Below are 19,240 nucleotides of genomic sequence, written 5' to 3'. Positions count from 1 at the left end.
ACTTGCCATATCACAGGTGCACAGTCACTGAGGAAATAAATACTGAGGTCCCAGATCAGGCCTGAACATTACTTGATAGTCTGCATTTCCACCCTAGAACAATTTGCAGTTGGTCTTCCCCATACAGACTATAAGATCCTTGCGTGCAGAGATCATGTCTTCCTGATACACTTCTACATCCTTAGTGATTAACTCAGTACTTGGCCCACAGTAGGCACCTAATAAATCTTCATGCATGGGAATATGTAAATGGATGGGTGGACAGATGGACAGACAGACGATGGATGAACACCAATGAATGAATGATCTAGGCAGGTTATTTTTTTATCCTCTTAATATGGTGGGAAAATGAGACAGAGGATGGAAACCTGGAAAAAGCTTCCCAGATGTTACATGGTGGAGTCAGGATTTTAATGAAGGAAAGCTAGCCCAGGAAGCTTGGACTACTGACAGGGAGTAAGGTGACAGAGGTGGGGTGGGGGGGTCGGATGGAAAAGCCTCAGGGCCGAAGGCAAGGCAGAGGGAGCCTCTGCCCAGGAAGAAGGACTTTCCTGGAATTATCTTGCTGCCAGATGGAGAAGCAGGGAAGCCTAATTGTTTTTTTCAGTTCCAGGAGCTGGGTCCATAAATCATGACTCCATTTAAGACAGGGGTACCTCCTCTCTGGAGACCTAGGTGTGACTTGATGTACATTCCTAGTGACATGGGGAGACTTGCAGCCTCCATATGTAGGTGCCAATGCCACCCTTGCCCAGACTAGAAGGCACCACTCAATAGGGCCTGCCAGTCTGCTGCTGTGTGTGAGGTGTGCAGCCCTGTAGGAGGAGCAGGTGGGGGAAGGGGCCCAGGAAAGGCAGAGCGCCCAGGAAGGGGGAGAATGGGAGAGTGGAGAAGGCTCTAATAGCCTTCCTTTGGTGAAGTCAATCTCATTTACCATTTATTGAGTGCCAACCTTGTGCCAGACACTGTGCTGAGCACTCGGACCCTCAGGATGGCTCATATGTGTGTGCGTGTGTGTGTGTGTGTGTGTGTGTGTGTGACAGAGAGAGAGAGAGAGAGAGAGAGAGACAAAGAGAGAGGCAGGCAGCTACAGAGACAGTAATCACAACATGGGTGATAAGTGCTTGAGAGGGATGTACAAAGTGCTCTGGGAGCTCAGAGCACCAGGCCATTAATTCTTCCCCTTAAGAATTTAAGGTGGAGAAAGATTTTGGAACACTTCACAGAGGAGGAGGTGTTTTGGCTGGATTGGGTCTTCTCAGAGGCTGGAAGAGGAAGGGAAGGGTATTTTAGGCAGGAGAGCATGTGCAAAGGCAGGGGCTATGAAAGTGGAAGGAGAAAACTTGTGTATGACTAGAGCAGAAGGGAGGCAGGAGGAGAAACTGGACAGTGAGACTCCGGCCAGCATTTGCGAGGCCATGAATGGTCCTACTAGAGAGCTTGGACTTGATCCAGTCGTGGGCAAAGGGGAGCCATTGAAGAATTTTAAGCAGGGGTGTGACAGGACTAGATTTGTGTCTTAGAAAGCCTTCTCTTGGGGGGGGGGGTAGAATGAACCAGGACCGTGGCCAAGGGGCAGAGAGAAGGGAATGGATTCTGGAGTTATTGTGGAGAAAAATGGGCAGGACGTTTTCCTTCCTAGGTAATTATTTTGGACTTTCCTGCCTTTCTACCCAGGCTCCATGTTTCCCTGGGGAAGGAGCTGTTCCCTCCTTTCTCTGTGTCTGGTGCAGACTTCGGCATTCACAGAGCTGAATTACAGGGTCTGATTGACTGACAAGAACGGAGCAGTAGAACTGGCTCCCAGTGGCTGGGGAGTCCTGCTCTGAGGATGAGCTGGTGACTTCTCTCCAATTCAGTCCACAAGCCCCAGAGCAGGGTGAGGCTTAGCCCAGGCCTCTGGGGAATGTCCATGAGGTCCTACCCTCCCTCCCTTCCCTTCTTTTCCTTTCCTCCCTCCTCCTCCTCCCCAGAGCCCAAGCCTTCTTGCTGGGAGGCTCTCAGAGCTAGCAGAGCTGTGGATGAAATGGTTCGGTGGCTCCAGCCCAGCTGCTGCCATGGCAACCAGGCTGCCTGCCAGACCCACAGTCAGGAGCAGACCCAGCATCCCTGCTGCAGAACTACAATTCCCAGAATGCAAAGCACCTGGGGCTAGAAGAGAAATCCACCTCTTAGATGGGTATCCAGTAAGAGTCTTCCAACTGGAAAGAGGACACATATGAGCACCACCAGAGAAACACAGTACAGAATAGGGGAATCTGGGGGGTCAGAAAGCAAGGCATACTTCTGGAGGGAAGTCTGGGCACCCCTCCTTAACAGTGGCCCACTGGACAGCCCAGAAAAAGGCCAATGGCTACAGGAAAGTGCAAAGGCTGGTGATGGGTACTTAGTCTTGGTTTTGCCACCAACCTGTGCTGTTGCTTGAAAACTGTCTTTCAAAAACTACTTCTCTTGATCTCCACTAGCACCTTTGTGGTCTGAGCCCAGATGGCTGCAATGCACTACTTATTGGTCTTTTTGCCTCACTCAAGCCCCTCCCTTCCTTCTTCATACTGAAGCCTGAGTGACCTTTTCAAAATGCAATTCTGATTATATCACTGCTGCCTGTGCCTGCCCCCCTGCTGTTTAAACTCTTCAGCATTTAAACCCCTTGCTCTGAGAAGAAGAAAAAAATCCCTTACCTCACCTGACAAGGCCCTGCATGGTTTGGCTTCTGCCTGCTGTCCAGCCTCCCCCTTCACCCCACAATTCCAGACCTTCTGGATTTTAGTTCTTTGTAGAAGACATGCTCCTTTCTACCACAGGGCCTTCACACATGCTTTTCTGTCTCTCCAGAACACCTTTTCCTCTACTGTTGCTCCACCCACCCATCTCCATCTCAGAGAAATACCGCCTTCTCAGGAATTTCCCTGACCTACTTAACCCAACCAGATCCCCCTTTTGTGTACCCTTGTTGCCACCACAAACCTCTACAAAGCACCTGTCACAGTTGCATACAGTATTTGTATGATTATTTGACAATCATCTATCTCTCCACCAGATTGCAGCCTCTGTGAGAGGAGGAAGAGTGACTTTTTGTCTACCAGTGCATCTTCAGGGTCTACCACTGTGCTTGACACATCACTGATGCTCAAGAGCCATTTATTGAACAAGTTGCTCTGTTTAAGCCGCAGTCTTCCCAGCTGAATGTCCACTACATGCCAGGCCCTGTGAGTGGTGGTGCCAGGGATATGGTAGTAGACAAGACAGGCATGGTTCCCCCTACCAGGGAGCTCACAGTCTAGTGGGGGCAAGATAGACACTGAATACATAATGACGAGAGAGCTGAGTATTGCAAGTGGTAGAGGATGTAGAGCTGTGGTAGCACAAACCCAGGACATCTGGAAAGGTCCAGCAAGGAAGAGAGGTAGAATTATCAGATGAAAGGGATGGAAGAGTATAAAAGAGGATTGCAGCAGAGGGAACAGCATGAGTAAGGGTGCTACTCAGGCAGAAGAGATCCTGGAGTGCTTGAGGCATGAAGTAAGGCCAGAGTTGCTGGAGTGTAGAATGAATGGAAGGTGGTCTTAGTTCCATCTACATGCCTTGATTTTACTAGGCAGAAGTGGCATAGAGTGAGCTATCTTTTCAAACTGGCTGGCCCTTGTGTTCCGTACTCCTCCCCCTGTTCTCAGACCCAGGTGGAGGTTCAGCATAAACATACCCAGGCTATTCCACTGCTCAGGCACACTGTCCTTTACCTCCAAGAAACCACTGCTGTGTTTCAGGTGTCCTGTGTGGGCCATGCCTGTGTCTGGTATGACAGGGCTGTGACATTTGGAGTGTGTGTGTGTGTGTGTGTGTGTGTGTGTGTGTGTGTGGAGGGGGGCATATGCTGGGGAGGCAGTCAATCAATCCTGGAGCATACATTGCTGACAAGTCTAGGAGAGGTCTCCTGAAGAGGCAGGGAGCCTGGCCTGGAGCTTGAGGGTGGTCTGCTCAGCTTGCTTGGGAAATGAAGCATGACTTACCAGCTGAAGAAACACCAATGGGTTAGGGAGCAGAGGCCCCTGAGCATGGGGCAGGGAGGGGTCCTTCTCCTCCTCACATCTGTTGCTGTCTTCCTCTTCCTCTAGGGTCCTGGGTCAGGTGGGGGAATTGTCCCCAGTAGGCTCCCCAAAGGAAAGGGAGCTTTTCCTTTAAACTTGGGGGCTCTCAAAGAAGTAGCTCCCAGTGTATATGTAGAATGAGGTGGCAACTTCCTGGAAATAATGGAATTTAGCTTCTTCATTCCCCTTGCAGGTAGTGCAACAACCACGCGTGCATGTGCGCGCGCGCACACACACACACACACACACACACACACACACACAGCAGCAGCATTAGCAGCCTAGATCCCTGGCTCTGCTGAGACCTCCCTGGAGCAGGAACCTTCAGTTCACCCATTCCCCAGAATAGTGTTTCTCAAAGTGTGAACTTCAGACCCACGGCATCAGATCATGTGGAGTACTTGTGAAGATGCATGTTGCCAGGGGGCTCTGATGCAATGAATCACGGACCACATTTTGAAAAGCTTGCTTTTGGAGGATACCTAATTCTGTCCAAAGGACTAATGAAGCATTCCCTTCCCCAGAAATGTCTCCTCAAATCCAGCCAGGGATGAAATCCTTGGCAATTCCATCCTGGATCTGTGCCAGGAGGACAAGCCAGCCCTGGCCCTTCAGACCTTTCACCTCACACAGTCAATAATATTTAGCAAAGACCTACTAGGTGCTAGGTGCTGGGGTCCTGAGAAGAACATAGCAGTCATGAATCCTGCCCTATGGGTCTTCTAATTTAGGGGTGAGGACAAATATTTTAAAAGCAAATAAATAAATAAACAAAATAATAGTGGTAAGTGCTCTGAAGATGATAAAACATAGCTATCAAAGAAAGTGCCCAGGGGACCTGTTTAATTCAGGGGTTTAGGGAAGGAGGCCATCTTAGTTCTTGTGGAGAACAGGGTTCTTAAAATGAAAGAAAAAAACCTTTCCTCTCCTTTTGCTACTTTTTTTTTCTTTCCTCTTGTCTTTCTTCTCTTTACCTCGGCTTGGCTCTGTTTCTCTGGTAAGACTCCCTCTTTGTCTCCTTCATTCTCTCCTCCTCTGCTTCCCTCCCTTCCTCTCCTATTGCCTCCCTCTTCTTCCCATCCCACCTCCTGCTCTTCTGCTCCCTCCAGAGAAATGGAAGAAACCAGATCCTTCTGCCTCTCAGGCTAGCCAGCAGTAATTGAGCTGTGGGCTTGCTCAGCAGCTGGCCCTGAGACCAGGGCTACAGGAGGTCAGAGGGGAGCTAGAGGTGGAGGGAGAGCCCGAGAAATGGGAGCAGGGAGGGGCCTAGGGAAGGAGAGGGCACTCAGAGGGGCTGGAGGTGGCTGCTGAGCCAGGTAATCTAATCATGGGGTGAGTCATAAAGATCACTCACTCCCGTGCACAGGACGGCCTATGAAATCACATTAATTTGAAGAGGGTGTAAAATCCACGGAGAATTCCCCTCTCTTCCCCACACACATGAAGATAAACTGTCTTCAGCTTCCAATATGATCTTACAACAGCTTGTCAGTGACAAAACAGCCTCAAATCCTCCCATTTATCAAACGGCCAATCCTGTTAGCAGCTTAAAAGAGACATAATTACCTGCGGCCTTTTGTGTGATTCTTTATACTAACGCTGCTTCCTTCTTCCTGGCAGCGGTCCAGAACGTGAGCTCAGAATTCATTCCTGGTGACTGGGGAGATCATCAGAGATGTTAAAGTTGGGGGACAAGAGGGGATGGTTGAGGTGGGAAGTTGTGCATTGTGGGCAAGTCTGGGCTGTGTGTTAGCACCACGGACAGAGCCACGGCTTGGAGCCTGGGAGCAGCAGCCTGGATGGTGGGGTAAGGAGGAGCCAAGCCCAAAGAGTGTGGGCAGAAGCCCGTGGGCCAGCTAGGAGCCTGGCAGGCATCTCAAGGACTAAGTTTCAGCTGCCTTTACAGAGCAGTGGAGACTCAGCCCATGGCACATCAGCACTGACAGTAGGGACAGGATGTAGAACAGGCTTGGCCTTTGGATCAGTAATTTGGGGAGACTGCCCCACCCTCAGGTAAAGCCAGGAGCTCCCTCCCTCTTTGACTCCAGTGTGGCTGATACATTTTGAGTTTCCGTGACTTCAGACTCTGCCACACTGCCATTGGGGAGAAGAAGAACATTCCCAGATAACATTTACTGAATGCTCACTATGGGCCAGGTCCTGTTCTAAGCATTTTGTACATGTCATCTTAATTAATGTAAACCTCATGAAAATCTGTTCTATTATCCCATTTTATAGGTGAGGAATCAGAAGGTAAGTGAGGATAAGTCACATATCCAAAGTCACCCAGAACTAATTCAGATTCATGGTCTGCAAGCTGGGCTGTCTACAAGGCAGTCTCTGGCCATGATGAGAGATCAGTTCTGTGGCTCTGGGTTGGTGTCTCTTCCTCTCCACACTTCGTGCTATTCTTCAGCCCAGTCAAGGCAGGTATCTGCTCTCACTGCTTTGGGGAGAGGGATGGGAAAACCACATGACTGATCTTTCCTTCCATGAGAAATAAGACATCTGGAACTGGCTTCTCTCTGGCCAGAGCTGCTCTGCAATTTCGTATCTTCATTCCCCCAGCCCCTCCCTCTCTCTACTGGCCCCAGGGCCCTCACCTCTACCTATTTCAAGAGGCTGCCTCACCCCTCTCCTCTTACTGCCCACTGCCAACCACCTACTTGCTACCAGCTTTCCCCACACTCCTTTCCATTTTCCAGCAGGCCCAAGGGAATCCTCTCCTGGGAGAAAACCATCAGAGTCCATTTGGAAGCCAGATAAAGGGGCAGACAGTGAGACAGACAGCAAGAGACAGATGAGAGACAGAACAAAAATGAATTTTGAGGCGCTGTTGAGTTAATGATTGTGGTCAAATCCTATTGAGAGATAAAGCCAGGATTAGTAATCTGGGGGTATCTTCCAGAATTTCTAGAACTCAGCTTTAAGTCAGTTGGCTCTCTCTGCTCACCAGCCCTCCATCCTCACACCTGTCCTCTAGAACTCCCTCCCAGACCAGCATCCTTTCCCCCATCCCACCCAGCCTCAGGGCATTCATCACTTGGGTTAGTGATTTATCAAAGACTCCGACAGTGTCTGTTGGCAAAAATCAATCTGTGAAGAATGGGACCAACTCAGGGTCCCCTGTTCTCCTGAGCCCCCCACCATCAATCTGCCCCAGAGTAACTCCATGGCTCTGACATCACCAGTGCCCCCAGCCTCACCCCAGCCTTGTTTGGGTCCTTTTCTGTTCTTAGAGAGAAGGGAGAGAGGGAAGGAAGAGAGAGGTGAATTAGTGTCTTCTCTTAGATGTTTATTTTGTTGTTTTTAAGCAAGAAAGTCCCAGCTCTATTAAACGCAATCAATAGTTGGCCCAAGAGAAGCTTCCCTTCTCTGAAACATTTGAAATCTGGTCAAATCATTTTGCCCCAATACAAAGTAATTTATCAATTTCAAAACCCTTCTAATCAGTAGAGACTATGGAGTTCCCACTCCTGCCATCTTCAGCTGCAGTGTGCGTACACACACACACACACACACACACACACACACTGCACAATGCGCAAACTCCTCTATTCTCTCTGGACCCCCCCCCCCTTCCTCCTTCCTCCATCTTACCTCCCAGGGACTACAGAATGTCCTCCCCCTCATCTCAGCCTCCAGGCTGGGTGCCATCCTCAGTGTCTCCAGCCCAGCCTGTGTGCTTCTGGCCCAGAGAGACTATAGGCCCCTGCAGGTCTGCTATGCTTAGCCCTGGGGACCTGGAGGTGGGCATGTGCCCAGCCATAGAGGACTGCTGAGTGCACTTCTCTTCACCCAGGTAAAAAACCACGTTAAGGGATTTCTGTTTATAAACAGAGCCCAGAACTGGAGCCAGTGGGCTGGGAGGGGCCTAGAGCCACCAAAATCATTCCCTAGGAACTTGGCTCTGGTCTCCAACGGGGCAAGCAGGATCAGCTGTCTGGAGAGGGGTTTGCTGGCTGAACCTGGGGATGATGTCACAACACTCTCCTGCCTCTGAAGCTGCTATTTTTGCCCTCGAGGACAGCCTGTGTCTAAAGGGAGAATGCGACAGTAGTGAAATCACCTTGCAACTCACCCTCACGCTCCTGGGGAAGAGCGGCTAGAGCCTTTGCCACTCCATTATATTGGATTCTCGGCAGGTCTTTTGTGGCTACCAGCTGCAGTGGCGAGATAGGCCACTGACCTTTGTGGGGGGCACCTACTGAATAGTTGATTCAAATGCTCTCCCTACAATGGACTCTGCTCATTGCTCCCTCAGAGAGCGACTGAGGAAATTGTCTCAGCGAGCCAGGGGCCTGCCCCACAGGGGAACTCGGGAGCACAGATGGCACATAAGCTTTCTGAGACCTCTATCACAGAACAGTCAAGCCAGGGGCCTTACTCTGACCTTCAAGGCTCTCCATCAGGCCTAACCGAAAACCTTCAAGAGACCTATAACAGCATGCCTAGGACTCTGTAAATATGTGTGCAGTCAATGAATGTGCTGAACTATCTGTGTAGTTCTGCACCTGCCTTGTGCCTCCTTTCCCCAAATCTATGCCAGCTCTTCTAGGCCTAGGCCCAATGGTTTCACATCTCTTTGGGGCCCTTATAGTTCCTCACCTAGGGCTCTGCACCAAGTAATATTAAACTAGAGTGAGCACAACGCTTATGGTTTATGAGGCATTTTAGTATTAACTGTCTATTCTGCAATAATGCTGGGGGTTAGCTATTATCTTGTTTTACACTGAAAGAACCCAAGGTTCTGTAGACCAAAGGCAGGCTGCCCCAAATGTGCTATTTTGGCATACTAACTATTCAAAATAAAAGTTACTTACAAGATAGTGCAGGAAGGACACTCAGACCCTCCTCTGTCTCCCTGAAATCAAGAAATATATATCCCATGTGAAATGTACCCTCTCGGTAGAGGTAGAGAAACATCCTTACCACCAGAGATGAGAAATTTAGAGCCGAGAAGACTACATAAACAACCCTTGTAACTTATTACCAATTTACTAGCCCGGCCTAAATTCTGATGAGAATTCTTTACTAATTGAAGCTCCCAAATAGGGGTTTTCTTTTTCCTATCAACTCCTCACAAATGTATTGTCTCTTTGTCTGAAAAGTATAAAAAACTGCCTGCCTCGGTCATTTCTTTAGGTCTTAAATTCATTATTTGGCCTCCCTGCACATGTAATAAGAGTTTTCATTTTTCCTCCTGTTAATGAGTCTCATGTAAATTTAATCCCTAGTCCAGCTGGAAGACCTTGAGGGCAGAGGAAGAATTTTTCCTTCCTTTTACTTCAATGCGGTGAGGTAATATGTCCCAAACCACACTGAAAGTAAGTGATAAACCTGGGATGCCAATCCAAGTTCTCTGAATCCAAATCCTAAAATCTTCCACATCATTCATTCATTCATTCACTCACCATACAGATGTGGAGCATCCTTCTTATGGCAAACATTAAGCCTTTTTCTATGGCAATCTAAAACCAAGTGACATCCCTTTTCCTTAGGTTGGGAAAAGAGAGACTTCAGGGTGAAGTGCTTTGCCCAAGGTAAGACAGTAAATAGGAGATGGAAATACATTAAACCCAGGCCTTCTGATCTTAAATCTGGAGACTTCCACATTGCACCACACTGCAGATTCATCAAGGGCTTGCTATATGCCAAACGCTATACCACAGTCTTCGCATTTGGCATGCTTCTGTTAGTATTCCCTTTTATATGTGAAGAAAACAAAACTTTGAAAATTACGGTATTCAGAGGCCAAGCTGGGATTTGAACTCTGTTTCTCTGACACCAGAATCTGAGCTCTAGGTTACACTGGCTTACTGATGATGATAAAAGCACTCATTACACATCCAAATAACTGATGTTTATTGAGTGACTGTTGACAATAGATATAAGGTTCATAGCTGTAAACTCTGGACTTCCAGGCTGGCAGCTGGCCCCTGGCCCATACTATTCCTCACAACCACCTCTGTACCTAATAATAACTGCCCACATTTCCTGAGCATTCACTTCATGTCAAGCACTGGGCAGGGCCCCTTATGTGCACTCTCTCTTTGGGTCTACAACATAGATATAATTTTCCTCATTTGAAGGGTGTGGAAACCAAAGCTCAGAGAGATTCAATCATTTGTCCCTGGCCATACAGCCTATCAGAGAGATATTGGTGTAGAAATGTCATCTCGTTCTTCCACCTTGCAAGCCATTTGGGGACAGCCCTCCGATCCTAGCTCACCACTATGACTGTACATGAGGATTATAAATGTCATTTCCCCAGGAGTCTGGGGAGAAAGTAGGAATATGGCACCAAGGGCCACTGCAGCTGGAGGGAGTCTTCAATGCTATAGAGAGTAGAAAGGTACATAGATCCAAGACTAAACCCTGTTGGGAGAAGTGTGGTGACTGACACTTACTGAGGAAGTGACTGAGAGAACAGCTGACTTTGGGGAACTATAGTGCCCATTACTGGCTTGGATCCCCCAACCCCACCCCTCTGAGGCTGAGGACTGCCCAAGCCTCCTCCAGAAGGGGCCATTCCTCTACCCAGAGAATGGCTGCAACATGAACCAGCTCCAGCCTTGCCCCGATTGCTTCCCACATTGATGGATGAAAGTGCCTCCGCAAATTGGAAAAATAACTAATGCGCTACTCCCAGACCCTGCTGCCTGTGAGTGGAGGGGGCACTCCACTTCTGGGTTAGCCCAAGAACTGGGAGGAATCAATCCCCTGAATAACAACCCAAAGCAGCAGCAGGGAGAGGCTCCCAGCCTGGTGGGGGTGGAATTACATTTCCTAGAGGGTATTCTCGGTGTCGCCTCTCATCACCATAATATTTACATCAAATGCAAAAGGCCTCTTTGGAATAAAACCCTGAGGTTGTAAATGCCAAATCCAAGAATGTCAGCAAATGCAAAAGATCAGGTTCTTTGAGCAGCAGTCTCTCCCTTCCCACCAGGCAATGCCTGCCACAACCCCCTGGGGTGACTGGGTGGGCTCCTGAGCAGCCCTGAACCTACGCCAAGATCGGGAAAGGCTGGGAGCACGCAGGGAGCTTAAGGGTACCCAGATCTGGTCCAGAGATGGCAGGCAGCCTTGTCTCTTCCACCTGGCTTCATGCAAAGTTTGAGAAAATTGTGTTTACACATACTTCCTATGAAGAAATGCAGCCAGGTCATCTCATGGACAGACAGGTGGACTCTCTTCCATGGGGAGAGCCTTAGGGATCAGTCTGCAACCCAGCATCATAGTTTACAGCCCAGTGGCCAAGTTCTCTTCCTAGTGGGTCCCCTTTCTCCTCTAGCTGCCTCTTTGGGGCCCAGGAAAGCGTTTCTGAGGTCATTTGTCCATCAAACATTTATTGAGCACTTACTAAGCACCAGGCCCTGGGGATACAATGGTGAAAGGAAGGAGCTTCCGTTCTAGTGGGTAACACACAAGGAGCAAGTTAACATATAAATAACTTCAGATGCTCTGTGCTCTAAAGAAAAGAAAGTGAGATGAAGGGACAGAGAGGGACTGAGGAAGGCCACAGTTGCCTGAGTAGTCAGGGAAGGCCTCTCAATGAAGGAAGGTGGTATCTGACCTGAAGAATAAGAAAGAGCCACCCCATGAAGATTTGGAGGGTAAGTGTTCCAAACAGGGGATCAACAAGTATAAGAGCTTTGAGAGGAGAGTGAGCACACAGTGGGCAGGGGTGAGGTCAGAGGTGCAGGTCATGCCAGCGGTGGAAAGCAGAAGGATTTCATGCAGAAGGCACCAGGAAGCCATGGGAGTGATTTAGAAAGGGGACAGGACTATATGATTTACATTTTTAAGTCCTGCTCAGATAAGAAAAGTCTTGGTTGAGTTCTGGTTTCACAACCTATTCACTGTGTGATCTTGGGCCAAGTTCCTGCATTATTAAACTTTACTTTCTTTAAGAACTTCCCGGGGAGTCAGAGGATGACACGAGCTAACATGCACAGTATGTCTAGTTCAGGACCTGGTGTCAGTAGGTGCACAATTAATGTCCCACCTTGTGTCTCTCCCACTCTGTCTTCCCTCTGAGCCCTAGCCCAGGCCCCATCTCTGTGCGGCTGTACACACTATGTGCATCCAGGGCTTAGTGGGGTGCCACCCCTTAGGTGATGAGATGAGACTGCACAGGGATGCTCCAGGGGCCACATGCTGCCAGTGGAGTGGCCAGGATGCCTGGGCACATTTGCATGCAGAACTTCTGCATCTCCATGTCATTCGCTGCACCAGTAGGGCAGGCACAGCATCCAGGAGAAAGGTCACCAGTGCCACCTGAGGATGTTCCTCTACACTCATCTGCAATCCCCCTACCCCTTTGTGCCTAATCTTTGACTCCAGTAGTTGCCTGAGGAGGAATGAGAAAAAGCAACTTGTGGGCGCAACTGGAGGGAGCAAATGATAAAGGGCTTTGTCAGGCAGTTGGAGATTAAGCCAGGGCTGAGAGCAGAAGGGGTGACCCCCTCTCCTCACTGGAGCTGGGCTCACACTGCATCCAACTCCAAAGTGGGGAGGGAGTGGCAGCACTGAGAGAATCCCCCAGCAGTTGCCTGTGTAGCCACTTGTCCCCCTGACTGTCCTCAAGAGACAGGGCGCTTCTCTTCCTTTCCTCCCTCCCTGCACTGGGCTCCACAGAAAGGATGTGATGAGGTTAATTAATTGCTTGTGGAAAGTTCTTTAGAAGGAGGAGAAGGAGCAAGGGAGCCATCATGTCTGGGAGCCAGAGGGTTCTCGACACAGTATTAACAGTGAAGCCCTGTCAGCAACAGTAGAGGTTGGGAGGGTGGGGACAGCAGACTGGGGGTCGTGACAGTGGCTACAGGCAGGCACAGGAAGATAGTGGGGCAGCAGAGGAAAAGAACGTGGGAGAGGTCTCAGAGAATAGCCTCAGGTAAGTCTCCAATCCAGGAATGTTTGGGAAGCCCACAGGAGGGAGTTGGTTGGGCAGGGATTTGTGGGGGCCAAAGTTCAGCTCCCAAAGTTAAATGTTCTTTGTCCTGTCAATTCCTCACAAATTTATTGTCTCTTTGTCTGAAAAGAATAAAAACCAAAGGCGCCTGGGTGGCTCAGTCTGTTAAGTGTCCAACTTCTGCTCAGGTCATGATCTTGAGGTCCGTGGGTTCAGGCCCCGTGTCGAGCTCTGTGCTGACAGCAGAGCCTGGAGCCTGCTTCGGTTTCTGTGTGTCTGTCTCTCTCTCTCTCTGCCCCTACCCCACTTGCACTCTGTCTCTCTCTGGCTCTGGCTCTGGCTCTCTCTCTCTCAAAAAATAAACATTAAAGATTTTTTTTTTTAAGTACAAAAACTTTAGGTCTCAAATTCATTACTGGGCCTTCCTGCACACATAATAAAAGTTTGGGTTTTTTTCTCCCATTAATGTGTCTCACGTAAATTTAATCCTTAGTCCCACTGGAGGACGTTGAGGGCAGAAGAAGAATTTTTCCCTTCAAGTAGCAAGGCCCAGGTTGAATCAGCCCAGGGTATGAGGCAAGGAGGAGAAAAAAAACATAACCCAAGCCACAGGTGCATCCGCCCTCCCTTCCTACCAGCTGAGCCTGATGCCAGGAGGCCTCCACCATGCCTCCACTCCACTCCCAGCCCTGAGCCTTGGGAGATCTCCCTCTTTTAGAGATCAGCATACTTCATTATCCATGAGAGGCCCTCCTTCTGCCCATCCAGCTTCTGAGAAGCTTGTGTAGCTCCAATAAGTCCCCCAATGATATCCTCAATTTCACACATAGGCCCACTATTCTCAGCATCTCCACCATACCCCGAGGCATTAACATAGGGCAGGCTGGAAACAGGCAGAGAAAGCTAAAACTGCAGGAACCCAGAGGGTCCTGAATGAGGTTCTGAACAGCTCCAATTCCTTCAACAGAACCTTCACAGCTCTCCCTGGGTACCCTTTCCTCCCATTCCCACCCACACCACCATCCTGCTGCCATCTTCAAGGCTTCATTCTGAATGTGAACATGTGAGGGTTGGTGACTCAGGTAGCTTAGATTACAAGCTTCCCCCAGAAAGCACCAGCCTCCACCCCTCCCATCCTGTCCTTAACACTGGCTCCGTCTGTTCCACCAGTCCTGTCAAGGACAGCCCCCCCTGCAATCTGACCATGGCAGCAGCTGGCAGGGCCCGGGGCTGCACTTGACATCCTGATCCAACCATATTCTCGGAGAGGAAGCAGGTTGAGAGTTCCGCATGCTTGCACACACCTGCACATACCATGCACACGCTCACTCCCTCAATGTCAGCCTAGACTAGAGAATTGGTTCTCCAATTTCCTGGGTCACAGACCCTCTGGCCATGATGAAAGCCAGGCACCCTCTCCCCCAGAAGATGTGTGTGTATATACATATATACACACATATATATTGCATATCTTATCAGGAAGGCCTGGTATAAGGGTGGCCCGTCCTCTGATTCCTCCCTTCAGTAACAATCCTTGTCCAGGGCTTGGGGTTCCCCTAAGAAGATATTTTCCAGGGAGGTGGGGATTTGGCTAAATTGCTGGATACCCTTTTATTGGCTGAGTTTTGGGGACTCCCTGGGAGCAGTGTCAGGGGGGCTGGGCTTAGGGGCAAGAGGAATCTGAATCATCCCCAAGGACACTTCCAGCTTTCAAACTTGAGGACTCTGCACTTCTGTCCACACATGCCTCCTGCCCACCAAGGCAACCCAGGATCTTCTTGAACCAGGACAGGTGAGCTCTGAGCTCCCAGTGTTTATTTACCTGAGTCATTACACAGTCTGACCGGGGTTTTGCCATCTACAGTGAGCAACAAGCATGTAGACAAGGAAACTGGGCTCTGCCTGGCTTCAAAACTTCCTGAGATTGGGCACAAACCCACTGCTTTGGGTAGAATGCACACCTGGAGACCACATACGTGCACTGGCATGTAAAGCACACATACACAGTTGAAGACACACAAACTATGCAAGAGCATGCAGAAACACACAAATCATAAAAACAAGATGAAACATGCAAAACTCCAAAAAGCATATACATGAATACACAAACTGTTCACATACACGCAGTCATGTCATGCAAACACACGTTCATGTTCTAACATGTAACTTCCATTTCCACCTCCTAGACACTATTTCAGCTCTATTCAACTTTCTATTTCTCTTTGCTATGTTCTCTCTGTAGTCTGTTCACTGTGACAGAGTCACTCTTCCGTCCTTTTCCTCATCTGGCAGATCTCTAGTTAGCCTAGTAAGCCTCTGTATTAGGGCTTTCCTAGGCCTGCCGTAACAAAGTGCCACAAACTGGGTGCCTTATAACAATGAAAATTTAGTTTCTCAACAGTTCTGGAGTCCAGAAGTCCAAAATCAGGGTGTCAGAAGGATTGATTCCTTTGGGGGCTCAGAGAGAAAATCTGTTCCATGACTCTCTTCACTTCTGGTGGTTGCAACTCTTGACATCCCTTGGCTTGTAGACACATCATCCCAATCTCTGCCCCTATAATCACATGGCCCTCTTCCCATGTATGTGTCCAAATTTCTCTCTTCTTATAACAACACTAGTCTTTGAAATTAGGGCCCAGCCAGTATGACCTCATCTTAACTTGATGATGTCAACAAAGACTCTGTTCCCAAATAAGGCCACATTCATGGGAACTGGGGATTAGGACTTGAATATATCTTTTGGGGGTGGGGGACACAATTCAATCATCAACAGACTCTTAGCCAAATATTTCCTTTTCCTTTTTAAAGATTTTACTTTTAAGTAATCTCTGTACCTAACGTGGGGCTCTAACCCACAACCCTGAGATTAAGAGTCATATGTTCCACTGAGCTAGCCTGGTGCCCCCCCCTCCAAGTTTTCTTTTTTCTATGAGTCCTTCCTTGACCTTCTCCCTAGACTGGGTAACGTAAGCACTCCTGTCATGTGCTCCCCCATCACAACACTTAGCTCATATTATTGCTATTGCTTCTTTAATGGTCTCTCTTCCCAGCTCTGAGGGGCTGGGCAGTCTATTCCTTTTACTTACCATTGTAAGTCTAGCACCTGGGACAGTGCCCAGTTGTGACAAGGTCTCAATAAATGCTTGTTGAATGAATTAAACCATTTATACACACAGTATAAATATGTTAATCATATTCACATGCTTAAGGGCATACTGTACATACGTGTACAGATATATAAATCAAGCATATACACAGATACATGAAAACTATATACCCATACAAATCCAGGCCTTGAACACAGTCCAGCAAGTTCTAATTAGTCAACCATTAATGGCTGAGTTCCAAAAAAATCCAACCCTTCTCTAAGTGCACTGGGAGAGGCAAAAAAGGGGCACCAATGGTCTCCTGTCCTCAAGAGACTGACAGACTAATTGGAAAAACAAGACTAATATATGATGAGAGATGGTATAGTATTTCATTCTATTTTGTGAGCTATGAAGGCTCAGAGGAAGAAGCTCCATGGGCTAGAGTAATCAAGGGAGTCTCCTTGGTGGAGGTGAAGGTTGAGCTTGGCTCTCCTGTGTGGGTAGGCTTTAGACATAATGAAGAGAGAAGAGAGGAAATAGCATGTGTAAAGGCACAGGGGCCCATTCATGGGACCAATTTAAGGGGAGGATCCCATGCTAGTAGCTGGAGTATTGTGGGGAGATCCAGATACCAAAGCTACCAATGTCAGGCTAAGGATCTCCAGTTTCTAATGGCACCAGGTAGTTCAGTATCTTCCTGCCAGGTGCAGGGAGTAATTTCTCCAGAGTCCTGTGACCCGGGCTTCAAGGGGCTGAGGGTAGGCAGAGATATGCTAACTGTGTACCTCAAGCCCTGAGAACATGGGCACCGTCCCTGTCAGGGCTCCTCTCTTCCCTCAGAAGTTGTGGCAGGCAGCAGCACCTGCTGGAAGAACAGGGTCAAGCTGAATGACTGGTCCCTCCACCCATTCCTTCCCTGGGAGAGGTAAGTGACAAGCTGGCAGAAAGCTTCAGTGATACCTTTGTTGGCAAAGCAGCCCCTGTCAGCCACCAGTGACAGGGTGGGGGCGGGTGGCCAAGGGGTAGAGAGAAAGCCTCGCAAAGCTCCCTCCCAGGCCCTGAGCCCTGACACCAAAAGTCTCCTAAGGGACAGACCATGCAGTAATGAGGAGCCACTCAGCAAGGAAGAGGGGCCACTGTGCCTGCCCTCACCAGGGAGGGTGGAGAGATAGTGAGCTCTTTCTTTTGGTACTGGAAGAAATGATAGTTCTTTCAAACTGCAGGGACAGAGAAGGGCTGAGCCTGGAGCTTGAGAAGCAAATAGAAGGCTTCTATTACATGACAGACCTCCTCTCTCACTTTAAAATTGTCCATTTCTTAGGGACAGGGAACCAGAGTGGTAGTTGTCATGGGAGTATGGAGAAGCCACTAAGAAAAAAGTTGAGACTGCCAGGAAGAGGAGAGGAGCTAGCATTTCAAAGATGGGAAATCTGGCCTGAGCACCTTTTTACTGTAGACTTCATGTGCTGCTCAGAAAGACCCCCACTAGGGCAGAGAAAAGAGTAAGGCAAGCTCTGTATTTGGAAGGTGAAATGATTTTCTTGAATCTGCAGGATAGGGTTCTAGAAAACTATTCCCTAGGTAGACCTGGGTCAGTCACTGGAGAGCATCTGGGCAACCAGGTGGAGCTAGAGCCAGAGGGCAGTAAGGGATGAACACTCACTGGCTTCCGGGCATCATCTGTGGCCACCTGCTCTGCAGTGACACTGGATGCAGCCCTCACAAAGCAAACAAGAGGATGGTAGGTAGAATCTGAGGCCAACATTCTGGGCTTGCTTTAACGTGGTGCAGGGTGTGTATAACCCTAGATAGCCAAGCTCCTGGAGACCCCCAGAGTCCCCCATAAGCCTAGGAATGCAGAGCGCACTGTTGACCTTCTCCTCCTCTCTAGAGAACCAGTTTCCCAAGTCATAGCCTGGACGGTGAGATTGGTGGGGATGGGGTGAAGGTTGTCCTAGATGTCACCTTCTCTTCTTCTTAATCTGGTCCAGACCGCCCTGCCCTCATGGCTGCTGGGCCCCATGAGCCTCTGTGAAAACCCATTTCCTCTCCATTCAATGATACAGTCCCTCCCTCAGACTCTGACTTCTGTCCCACATCCTGAGCATTTCTAGGCCAAAACCTTTAGCCACCAGGATCACAGAAGCCTGCTGGCCCTGCAGCTCCAAGCAGGGAGGAACGCTAATTGGCATTAACAGAGACCAGGCCAGCAGCTCACAAAAGATCCTCTCTTCCTGACCAGAGTCATGCCTGGGGCACAGCCAGCTTCTGGTGTGTCTGCTCATGGGGGGAGGGGATCCTTTGGAGGATGGCAAACAAAGAGAGGGGAGTGCCCCACTGGGACTCTCCTGCTGGTGCTCACATACACTCAGCAAGAACATGGCCCTTCTTTCTGTCCCTCAACACAACTCCTCAGATAGTGCAGAGCACACTAACAGCTTTGACTCCTTGAAGCCCACCGTATGTGCTCTTCCTAATCTGATCTCACCTGGAACAAAAAAAGCTCTGAGGTCAGACTGCCGGCATTGATATTCCAACACCACACTTAATATGTGTGACTTAGACCAAAACATGGTACCTCAGTTTTCTTGTCTGTGAAAAGGGAATAATACTGCCTAACTCACTGGGTTGTCGTGAAAATTAAATGCTATCCAGAAAAAGCTCTTAGCATGGTCCCCAGCATGTAGTAAGCACTCACTCAATAAATGGTAATTGCAGTCACATGATTATGGTTATTATTTCTTGGACTCATTTCCCTTTGTTGTAGAAAGTTCCCATTTCAGGACTTCAACATTGAGCATAGAGAATTAACAGGGCAGGCACCCCAGAGAAATTTGTTGAACAGATGGAAGGAAAGGAGGGAGAGAGGGCAGGAGAAAGGAAAGCGGATGTATTTGTATTTGTCACAGGTAAAACCCACTTTATGAGCGGACAAGAAAGACTACCATTCAATACTCCATCTAACAGACTGTCTGTCACTGCCTAAAATTTCACCAATGTTGATTCATTCTTTTGAGTAAAGCACTGCCCACTTCCCACTGGTCTCCTTTAAGATGCAAACAGTCACATTTTAGTTTGAATGACTGATGAGAAGAGATGGTTTGAGGCACCAGAGCCTTTGTGGGGAGGAAAAGAATTTTGACAAG

At 48.8% G+C, this 19,240-nt stretch overlaps 1 long non-coding RNA gene across 2 annotated transcripts in view; it reads right to left on the bottom strand.

The window, feature by feature from the left end:
- Positions 1–19,240, bottom strand: part of LOC113594725 (uncharacterized) — a 117,050-nt gene that overhangs the window by 55,504 nt on the left and 42,306 nt on the right. For both annotated transcript variants that reach the window (XR_008298415.1, XR_008298414.1), the window contains exons 3-4: positions 8,908–8,952; positions 5,655–5,745 (exon numbers count right to left, since the gene is read on the bottom strand). This is a non-coding gene — a long non-coding RNA (uncharacterized LOC113594725). The remainder of the gene's footprint in view (positions 1–5,654; positions 5,746–8,907; positions 8,953–19,240) is intronic.

This window comes from Acinonyx jubatus, chromosome A1, assembly GCF_027475565.1.
Source record: "Acinonyx jubatus isolate Ajub_Pintada_27869175 chromosome A1, VMU_Ajub_asm_v1.0, whole genome shotgun sequence".
NCBI lineage: Eukaryota > Metazoa > Chordata > Mammalia > Carnivora > Felidae > Acinonyx > Acinonyx jubatus.
The sequence above is the reverse complement of the archived record's forward strand: the minus strand, read 5'-3'. Positions and strand labels throughout refer to the sequence as shown.